Source organism: Salvelinus alpinus, chromosome 12 (assembly GCF_045679555.1).
Source record: "Salvelinus alpinus chromosome 12, SLU_Salpinus.1, whole genome shotgun sequence".
Classification (NCBI taxonomy): domain Eukaryota; kingdom Metazoa; phylum Chordata; class Actinopteri; order Salmoniformes; family Salmonidae; genus Salvelinus; species Salvelinus alpinus.
This window is the reverse complement of record NC_092097.1, coordinates 924,058-936,060: the sequence shown is the minus strand read 5'-3', so window position 1 is coordinate 936,060 and position 12,003 is coordinate 924,058.

The window sequence follows — 12,003 nt, the reverse complement described above, 5'->3', positions numbered from 1 at the left end:
TCCCCCGACACAAACTACTGCAGCATAAATACTGGAGGTTGAGACAGGAGGGGTCGGGAGACACTGTGGCCCCGTCCGACGATACCCCCGGACAGGGCCAAACAGGCAGGATATAACCCCACCCACCCATAACCCCACCCACAGGGATATCTTCAACCACCAACTTACCATCCTGAGACAAGGCCGAGTATAGCCCACAAAGATCTCCGCCACGGCACACGCCAAGGGGGGGGGGGTGGGGCGCACCAACCCAGATGGGAAGATCACGTCAGTGACTCAACCCGCTCAAGTGACACACCCCTCCTAAGGACGGCATGGAAGAGCACCAGTAAGCCAGTGACTCAGCCCCTGTATTTTGGGTTAGAGGCAGAGAATCCCAGTGGAGAGAGGGGAAACGGCCAGGCAGAGACAGCAAGGGCGGTTCGTTGCTCCAGTGCCTTTCCGTTCACCTTCACACTCCTGGGCCAGACTACACTCATAGGACCTACTGAAGAGATGAGTCTTCAATAAAGACTTAAAATTTGAGACCAAGTCTGCGTCTCTCACATGGGAGGCAGACCATTGCATAAAAATGGAGCTATATAGGAGAAAGCCCTACCTCCAGCTGTTTGCTTAGAAATTCTAGGGACAGTTATGAGGCCTGCGTCTTGTGACCATAGCACGGCAGGACCAAATCGGAAAGATGGGTAGGAGCAAGCCCATGAAATGCTTTGTAGGTTAGAAAGCCACTGGCAGCGTCCGGGTAAATCTCTGGTAGGTAGAACAGTGAAAGATAACACATTTTTGCTCGTTTGTAATCAGCATATCAGGTACAGAACATGTTGAAAAACAAAGACAAAAAGATTATTGCCTAGAGAAGTTCTGAGATTACTGTGTGTTCGTTCGAAGTAAACAACGCCATCATCCAAGTTTTCGGGCACGCCACATCTACCTAGCGGGCGTTGTCTGCATTCGCTATGAATGCCAGACTTTGTGGTTCACTTTGAGCAGATTAATACACAGGAAGTCGAAACTTCCCGATTCTACCAGTGAAATGAATATGCGCTTGTTCTAACACGTGGTTGGGATAATTTAGTCATTGTTTAGAGGTTTATGACAAAAACGTAATGTTGTTTATATACTAATGACTACAGTTGAAGTCGGAAGTTTACCTACATCTTAGCCAAATACATTTTAACTAAGTTTTTCACAATTTCTGACATTTAATCCTAGTAAAAAGCACACCTAGCACACTTTTTTTGTCCATTAAAATAACATAAAATTGATCAGAAATACAGTGTAGACATTGTTAATGTTGTAAATGACTATTGTAGTTGGAAATTGCAGATTTTTTTATGGAATATCTACATAGGCGTACAGAGGCCCATTATCAGCAACCATCACTCCTGTGTTCCAACAGCACGTTGTGTTAGCTAATTCAACTTTATTATTTTAAAATGCAAATTGATCATTAGAAAACCCTTTTGCAATTATGTTAGCACAGCTGAAAACTGTTGTGCTGATTATTATTATTATTTGCCTTTTTTTAACTAGGCAAGTCAGTTAAGAACAAATTCTTATTTTCAATGACAGCCTAAGAACAGTGGGTTAACTGTATTGTTCAGGGGCAGAACAACAGATGTTTACCTTGTCAGCTCAGGGATTCAATCTTGCAACCTTTCTGTTACTAGTCCAATGCTCTAACCACTAGGCTACCTGCTGCCCCGATTTAAAGAAGCTTTTGAAAGTTTTTGAAAACATCTCAGCAAAGTTTTACCCGTGGTCGTGGAGCTCGGGGGAAGTGCAACTAAAATGTAGCTGAGATGTACAGTAGTTGAAATAAACATCTGCATTTTTAAAGTATTTTTTATCTTTATTTTATTAACGAAGCATAAAGATGTTGATGAACAGATACTGTGTAAAACTTTAGAGTATATAAGCATCAAATAAGGCGGCTTCTATCTTCAATATGCTTTAAATGCCACGTCACAAATAATTGAACACACACATGAGCAGATGAACCTGGTCAAAACAGTCAAAACATGTATTTATTAAAGACTATCAGAAAGAATGTTGGTACTTATTTATTTTGATCCAAAGCCATTAATGAGTGAGTAATCCAATAATAATTTTGTTTGGCTTGCCATTCCAAATAAAATTGTATATTTTTTGCTCATATAATTTAAACAGGTTGCTAGGTGTAGGCAAAACCATCATTTAACCTTTATTTAACTAGGCAAATCAGTTAAGAACAAATTCTTATTTACAATGACGGCCTACACCGGCCAAACCCTAACCCGGACGACGCTGGGCCAATTGTGCGCCGGCCTATGGGACTCTCAATCACGGCCGGTTGTGATACAGCTTGGAATCAAACCAGGGTCTGTAGTGATGCCTCTAGCACTAGGATGCAGTGCCTTAGACAGCTGCACGACTCGGGAGCCCATGTCATGCCTAAATTTGTTAATCTAAGCTGAAAGCATAAAAGTTTGCCAGGGGTGGTGTGGGGTCAGTGGCCAAGAACCTCCTTTGAAATAAAACTCTTTATGCTTTTTTTTTCTCTCTTCCGGACAGGTGGCACATCCATTGCTAACTTGCTGCCATATGATGACAACTAAGACAGTGATTGTGCAAGTAATTCTGTAGCTAGCAAGTATTATTGGCTTCAAAACATTCACTATCAGTTTTTCACACGTCTAGAACTACCCAGCATTAGCTAGTTAGATATAACCTGACACAGCTAAAAATGACTAAACTGTAAATGTAAATCTAACTAGCTACTAGCCAGGAGAAAGTTTAGTTGCTCACGTTCGTTCTAACATATCAACCTTTATTCACATTCATACATTTTTACTTAAACATACTATGTTGTTGCCAACAAAAATAACTTTACCTTGTGCGGTGAGTAATGATGCTTGTGCCGCACAGTGCTTTTTCTCTCACTCACACACTGTCACACTGCTTGTAACAACCGAGAGTGAGAAGGAAGCAGTCAGTGAAGGCGGGGGAAGTGACTCATGTTCCAGCCGCAGAGGCCTTTTCAAAATAAAAAGGCCTCCGTCTCCCCGGCTCCTACGTCCTTGCTAATACCTTTATTCAAGCCTGCACCAGGATACTCTGGGGCAGTTGTTCTGTGCTCTGTGCAGAACCTTTCGTAATAATTTCTAGTAAAATAAACAAGGTGAATCATATTGAGTTCATCACACCACAAGGAAAATATGAACTATTCACCGTTTGTGCCGGGGAGAAGAAGACATCATTTGAAATTTGAAAGATATTTAGCCGCCGTCACCACTTTTGTCCACTAGAGTGTGAAAAGTGTTCATCATGCTGTTGATTCCTACAGCCTACATTTTCATTTTAAAAGTGAGAAACAATTCTCTCCATCAGTATTTTAATAAATTCTGGCACTGCTCCTAAAATAAAAAACACCTTTAGCCTGTAAATTGTATTGTATGTTTGAGGCATGGTCTCATTAAGCAAATTATAGTCTAGTCCTACCGTTGATACTGCATTATAGGACTGAATAATTGAATACGTTTGGAGGAGCATGTCTTTCGTAACCAGATGAGAGGCGCTCTTTGGAGATGGGCATGGATACTTGAACAAGCGAAATGAAGGATGCAGGTACGCATGTGTGTATGTTTTGGGGTGTGCAGAATATTTTAAATTCAAAGCACTCTTAAGTGATAATGCCTGAGAATCCAGTGTTTGGAGGATATATTGGCATGGGTGTTGTTAGGCCCGAGAAGAAGTTTCTTCAGGACAAATAATGAAATGCAAAAAAGTAGTTCTATATACAGTGGGGAGAACAAGTATTTGATACACTGACAATTTTGCAGGTTTTCCTACTTACAAAGCATGTAGAGGTCTGTAATTTTTATCATAGGTACACTTCAACTGTGAGAGAAGGAATCTAAAACAAAAATCCAGAAAATCACATTGTATGATTTTTAATTAATTAATTTGCATTTTATTGCATGACATAAGTATTTGATACATCAGAAAAGCAGAACTGAATATTTGGTACAGAAACCTTAGTTTGCAATTACAGAGATCATACGTTTCCTGTAGTTCTTGACCAGGTTTGCACACACTGCAGCAGGGATTTTGGCCCACTCCTCCATACAGACCTTCTCCAGATCCTTCAGGTTTCGGGGCTGTCGCTGGGCAATACGGACTTTCGGCTCCCTCCAAAGATTTTCTATTGGGTTCAGGTCTGGAGACTGGCTAGGCCACTCCAGGACCTTGAGATGCTTCTTACGGAGCCACTCCTTAGTTGCCCTGGCTGTGTGTTTCGGGTCGTTGTCATGCTGGAAGACCCAGCCACGACCCATCTTCAATGCTCTTACTGAGGGAAGGAGGTTGTTGGTCAAGATCTCGCGATACATGGCCCCGTCCATCCTCCCTTCAATACGGTGCAGTCGTCCTGTCCCCTTTGCAGAAAAGCATCCCCAAAGAATGATGTTTCCACCTCCATGCTTCACGGTTGGGATGGTGTTCTTGGGGTTGTACTCATCCTTCTATTCCTCCAAACACGGCGAGTGGAGTTTAGAGCAAAAAGCTCTATTTTTGTCTCATCAGACCACATGACCTTCTCCCATTCCTCCTCTGGATCATCCAGATGGTCATTGGCAAACTTCAGACGGGCCTGGACATGCGCTGGCTTGAGCAGGGGGACCTTGCGTGCGCTGCAGGATTTTAATCCATGACGGCGTAGTGTGTTACTAATGGTTTTCTTTGAGACTGTGGTCCCAGCTCTCTTCAGGTCATTGACCAGGTCCTGCCGTGTAGTTCTGGGCTGATCCCTCACATTCCTCATGATCATTGATGCCCCACGAGGTGAGATCTTGCATGGAGCCCCAGACCGAGGGTGATTGACCGTCATCTTGAACTTCTTCCATTTTCTAATAATTGTGCCAACAGTTGTTGCCTTCTCACCAAGCTGCTTGGCTATTGTCCTGTAGCCCATCCCAGCCTTGTACAGGTCTACAATTTATCCCTGATGTCCTTACACAGCTCTCTGGTCTTGGCCATTGTGGAGAGGTTGGAGTCTGTTTGATTGAGTGTGTGGACAGGTGTCTTTTATACAGGTAACGAGTTCAAACAGGTGCAGTTAATACAGGTAATGAGTGGAGAACAGGAGGGCTTCTTAAAGAAAAACTAACAGGTCTGTGAGAGCCGGAATTCTTACTGGTTGGTAGGTGATCAAATACTTATGTCATGCAATAAAATGCAAATTAATTACTTAAAAATCATACAATGTGATTTTCTGGATTTTTGTTTTAGATTCCGTCTCTCACAGTTGAAGTGTACCTATGATAAAAATGACAGACCTCTACATGCTTTGTAAGTAGGAAAACCTGCAAAATCGGCAGTGTATCAAATACTTGTTCTCCCCACTGTATCTATTCTAAATCGGTCCTTTTAGGTGGATTAAACACCGATGCAAATACATCCATAAAAGGCTCATATCGGCAATAATATCAGTCAAACAATAAATCAGTCAGGCTCTAATGATAACTAATGAAAATACACGTGCCAATTTAATTCCACTAAATTATGCAAATTAACCTATTGACCGATAAGCATAACCCTAGCCCAAATATATCATGGGTATCGTCATTAAGCTGGCAATTTTTTTTAATTTCCTCTTAATTTCCTCTCAGTTTCAAACTGCAAAACATGTATCTTCACCCCATGGCAAAATGGGTAGAATTACAGGAAATTAGCTGTAAAATGACACATTCTGTTCTCTCTGCCCCATGGTAAAATTTGTAGAATTGCATAAAATGCATTATAAAATGTCTCTATTTTCTCTTCACCCCATTACAAAATGTGTAGAATCACAGGTAATTAACTAAACTTTGTTTTCTTTCTGACGTCAAGTGACGCTAAGGGCCCCCAAAGGGCTAAGGCTGGTCCTGTCTATTCCAAATATGGTATTATTCCACTATTTGTATCCGTTTCAATGGCCGACTTTTATTTTGAAGACGAACCACAAATTCCACTATTGTGGCTAATCCTTATTGTGGCTAGCTAGCCTCACTCAGGTTGTTGATGACATTAGTGACTGTGTTCAGCTAGTAGCTTCAAGCTAGCTAGCCAACTGACATGTCAATGTCTCACTTTGTATTCAAAACAAGCTAGCTAACTAGTGTTAGTACATCGTGTTTTAGTTTAGCTAGTTAGCTAGCTATCTAACGTTACCAAATATGAAGGGAGGATAAAAGCTTATGTTGAACACTTCCAGGAAGGGAATTTCAAGACTCAAATTGAAGAGGGTTAAACCAAGGCCTCATACCTTTTTAGGGTTAATAAATTGTGTTACGATAAACTGTAAGGTCTCCTCTTCTAGGAGACCTCTGTGTGTGTATTAACACCAGTTTTGAGTTTTGTGCCCTTCAGACACTATCAGAAGACGGAAACAGTCTACAGTACATACTCCTCCTGTCTGGGCCCCACCTGGCTATCTGAGGTTCTGAGAAATACGACAGGTTTTTTGAGAACACAAGGCTACCGCAGGCCTGATGAAAACAGCCACCTGCCAGAAGATGCTTGGACTCATTCACCTTGTTATGACTCTATACTTGTGATGAAAGGTCAAGTTGCGGTCAAACCCACTTCTGAGCTTTTAATTGCTGATAAAATGGTTGCTGCTGTCAGGGGGAGGTTAGATTTATTAAAATGTTGTTGCCAGGGAAACTCACGCAAGGAGGACTGGGAGAGGCTATATGAGTTACAGGATGTCTTAGACATTTTGCAGAACCTGGGGAGAGTTATTATGTACTGTACTCTGTACCAACTTCTGCCTACAATTATATTACTAAAGGAGTATTTTAATACTTAAACAAAGAGTCTGTGTTTCCTTTCCATTACTAATGTATGTTTGATAATTATATAGACCTGATCATTTGTTGAAGGGTTAGGGTTAGGGTTAGGGTTAGGGTTAACTTCGAGGGCATTATCACTTAATTAGTTAGATTTTGTTGGGTTTAGGGTTAGGGTTAACCCTAACCCTAACCCTAACCCTAAACCCAACAAAATCTAACTAATTAAGTGATAATGCCCTCGAAGCCAGTGTTTGGAAGATGTCTTGGCACAGGTGTTGTTAGGCCCGAGACAATGTTGAGGGCCGGCAAACTGTGCCAATATATCCTCCAAACACTGGCTTCGAGGGCATTATCACTTTTATACAACGATTACCAACATGTTCAAATAATGATTGACATATTTTCATGAAAAACATAATTTTAATGAATTTATTCATACTTTTTAATCTTTCCACAAGAAATAGTCTCGACAGAAATATTGGGTTGCTACCCAAGCCGGCGGGATGTTCGGTTGCCAGAAACATGACCCAGTCAGTCAGTCTTTTTGTTCTGCATCTATGGACACGACCCAGTCGTTCATTCTAAATGTTCCATTGCCAGTTCTTATCCCTTGCTTGCTAGCTATCCAACTATGACTAACTTACAGTCACGTCAAACAGTGCATCCAGAATAACAGCAAAGTAGCTGCATTTGCAAATGTTTATGCTGTTTCCTAGTGACATTTATTTGGATACATTCATAACAATGAGCTAATGCTCCGCGATTTTGCCTGGCTCTCTCGTCAGGACACTGTTGTTCAGAAGAGTTAGCCAACAGCACAGCTAACACAATAATTTCAAACTGAACCTGGAAAGACAGCAAACTAGCCACATTTCGTTTCATTTGAACTGTTTTCTATGGACATTTCTTTGTATATATCCACAAAAATGATGCCAGCTGATTCATGATTTCAAATGGCTGAGAAATGCTGCCTGCCTGTGTCTCGTTCCGACTCCTGACACGTTCATTACTATGGGACAGCTGGAGATCGAATTTCGATATTGAAACAATGTTGCAAACGTGAGACTGACAGCAAGGTTTATACAAATCTCCGCTGTTGAAAATCCAATGATAGTCTAAAAGAAATGGGAGATAAAGTCTAGATGCTTTTTATAGTGGAGATCAAGTTTAGAAATTCCCTAGCTAGGCTGATGAGACAGTGAGATGGAACAGAGTAAATAGACATTTCAAATCAAAATCAAATCGTATTTGTCACATGCGCCGAAATGCTTACATTCAAGCCCTTAACCAACAATGCATTTCAATAAATAGATTTAAGAAAATATTTACTAACTAAACTCAATTTCTTTTACTTAAGTAACCACTCCACAAATTTCTTGTTAACAAACTATAGTTATGGCAAGTCGGTTAGGACATGTACTTTATGCATTACACAAGTAATTTTTCCAACAATTGTTTACAGACAATTTCACTTAAAATTCACTGTATCACAATTTCAGTGGGTCCGAAGTTTACATACACTAAGTTGAAAGTGCCTTTAAACAGCTTGGAAAATTCCAGAAAATGATGTCATGGCTTTAGAAGCTTCTGATAGGCTAATTGACATATTTTGAGTCAATTGGAGGCTTACCTGTGGATGTATTTCAAGGCCTACCTTCAAAGTCAGTGCCTCTTTGCTTGACATCATGGAAAAATCAAAAGATATCAGCCAAGATCACAGAAAGAAATTGTAGACCTCTCCACAAGTCTGGTTCATCCTTGGGAGCAATTTCCAAATGCCTGAACGTACCACGTTCATTTGTACAAAGAATAGTACGCAAGTATAAACACCATGGGACCACACAGCCGTCATACCGCTCAGGAAGGACATACGTTCTGTCTCCTAGAGATGAACGTACTTTGGTGCGAAAAGTGCAAATAAATCCCAGAACAACAGCAAAGGACCTTGTGAAGATGCTGGAGGAAAAAGGTACAAAAGTATCTATATATCCAAAGTAAAATGAGTCCTGTATTGCCATAACCTGAAAGGCCGCTCAGCAAGGAAGAAGCCACTGCTCCAAAACCGCCATAAAAAAGCCAGACTACAGTTTGCAGCTGCACATGGGGACAAAGATCGTACTTTTTGGAGAAATGTCCTCTGGTCTGATGAAACAAAAATAGAACTGTTTGGCCATAATGACCACCGTTATGTTTGGAGGAAAAAGGGGGACGCTTGCAAGCCGAAGAACACCATACCAACCGTGAAGCACGGGGGTGGCAGCATCATGTTGTGGGGGTGCTTTGCTGCAGGAGGGACTGGGGCACTTCACAAAATAGATGGCATCATGAGGCAGGAAAATTGTGGATATATTGAAGCAAGATCTCAAGACATCAGTCAGGAAGTTAAAGCTTGGTCGCAAATGGTCTTCCAAATGGACAATGACCCCAAGCATACTTACAAAGTTTTGGCAAATGGCTTAAGGACAACAAAGGCAGAACTGAAAAAGCATGTGCGAGCAAGGAGGCTTACAAACCTGACTCAGTTACACCAGCTCTGTCAGGAGGAATGGGCCAAAATACACCGAACTTATTGTGGGAAGCTTGTGGAAGGCTACCTGAAACGTTTGACCCAAGTTTAACAATTTAAAGGTAGTGCTACCAAATACTAATTGAGGGTATGTAAACTTCTGACCCACAGGGAATGTGATGAAAGAAATACAAACTGAAATAAATCATTCTCTCTACTATTATTCTGACATTTCACATTCTTAAATTAAAGTGGTGATCCTAACTGACCTAAAACAGGGAATTGTTACTAGGATTAAATGTCAGGAATTGTGAAAAACTGAGTTTAAATGTATTTGGCTAAGGTGTATGTAAAGTTCCGACTTCAACTGTATATATATTTTTTAAATATGTTTGCTAACATTTGTTAAAACCAGTTTTTGTTTTGTCATTATGGGCTATTGTGTGTAGATTTATTGATTAAAACAATTCAATCAATTTTAGAATAAGGCTGTAACGTAACAAAATATGGAAAAGGTCAAGGGGTCTGAATACATTCCGAGTGCTTTGAAAGAGTATTTGCCGTCTTTTGGATGTTCTCTATTTTTGCAATTTTCTATACTGAATGTTATCAGATCAGGCATAATGGGACCCATGTCATCCAAAAAGTTGACTCAAGTTTTCCAAAACACACCTGGAAGCACCTGGTTGATCATCAAGACTCTTTGAAGAATGTTCAATGGGCATATGATTCAAAAGTATAACTTTTTGGATGATGGGTCCCCTTATGGAAAAAAACAAATACTGCAGAACCTCATACCAACGGTCAAGCATGGTGGTGGTAGTGTGATGGTTTGGGGATGCTTTTTCACCTCATTACCTGGATGACTTTCCTTAATAGAAGGAACCATGAATGCTCTGTATCAGAGAATTCTACAGGAGAATGTCAGGCCATCCATCTGTGAGCTGATGCTTAAGTGTAGCTGGGTCATGCAGCAAGACAATGATCCAAAACACACAATCAAGTCTACATGAAAATGGCAAAAAGCAACACATTTTAAGTTTTGGAATGGCCTAGTCAAAGTCCAGACCTAATCCCAATTGAGATGTTGTGGGAGGACTCGGAACAAGCAGTTCATGCTTGAAAACCCACAAATGTCACTGAGTTACAGCAGTTTTGCTGTAGAGTGGGCCAAAATTCCTCCACAGCAACGTGAGAGACTGATCAACAACTACAGGAAGTGTTTGGTTGGAGTCATTACAGCTAAAGGTGGCACAACCCGTTATTGAGTGTAAGGAGGCAATTCGATTTTCACACAGGGGCATTGGGTGTGGCGTAAGTTTGTTAACTTAGGGATAGGCGTCCCGCTAGCGGGACATCAGACGACAACATCCGGTGAAATTGGAGGGCGCGCAATTCAAATAAATAATCGTAATATTAAACATTCATGAACATACAAGTATCATATAATTTAAAAGCTTCAATTCTTGTTATTCTAACTGTGTTGTCCGATTTCAAAAAGGCTTTACGGCGAAAGCATACCATGCGTTTGTCTGAGGATGGCGCCCCACATCAACATATTTTTCAACCAGCACAGGCTTCATAAAATCACTTACTTTTGAAGATCTTCCTCTGTTTGTTATGTTAGATAAAATCCTTCTTTATATCCCAAAAAGTATGTTTAGTTGGCGCCATCGATTTCAGTAATCCACTCGTTCAACATGCAGACAAAGGAGTCCAAAAAGCTACCGCTAAACTTTGTCCAATCAAGTCAAACAACATTTCTATTTAATCCTCAGCTACTTTAAAATGTAAATAAACTATAATATTTCATATGGAAAGTAGCATGTTCAATAGGAAAGGTTAATTAGTAAGGGCGCGCCCTCTCCCTCACGCGCCGAAAGACTGATATTGTTCCGGTGCTCTTCTCACCAAAACTCCAATCAATTGTTCGTTTTTCCAAAAAAAAGCCTGAAACCTTAGACTGGTGACATCTAGTGGAAGCCATAGGAATTGCAATCTGGGAGACGGATTTACATAGAAACAATAGCTTCCCATTATAAGATTCTGGGAGTTTAAAAAATAATATTTTCCGGTTGGATATTCTTCGGATTTTCACCTGCCATATCGATTCTGTTATCGTCTCAGACATTATTTTAACAGTTTTAGAAACGGTGTTTTCTATCCAATGCTACCTGGGCCTGAGTAACAGTCAGTTTACTTTGGGCACGTCAGTCAGGCGGAAATTCAGGAAACTAGACCCTATCCCAGAGAGATTTTAATGAAATAAATGTAATTGTTGTGTTATTTGTTCACTCAGGTTCCCTATATTTAATATTAGGTTTTGATTAAATATCTGATAAGATTCAGTATAAAAAATATGCAAAAGTATAGAAAATTAGAAAAGGGGAAAATACTTTTTCACGGCACTGTATTCACACATTAGAATACAAAAACACAGTCATGGTAAGCTCAAGTAAAACATCACAAATCACCCAGAAAAACAGTTACAATTCATCCAAAAATATCCCCCAATCAATACTTGAAATTGCCCAAACGGCACCAGAACTGCACCAGAACATCCCTTATTCATTCAAATTTCCCGTTGCAAGATAAAAACCACAGAAAAATTCTAGAATTAAGTGGAGATGGAGTTACGTTATGTCTGTAGAGCCTGTGCAAGTGAGACACATAGTACATGGTTGC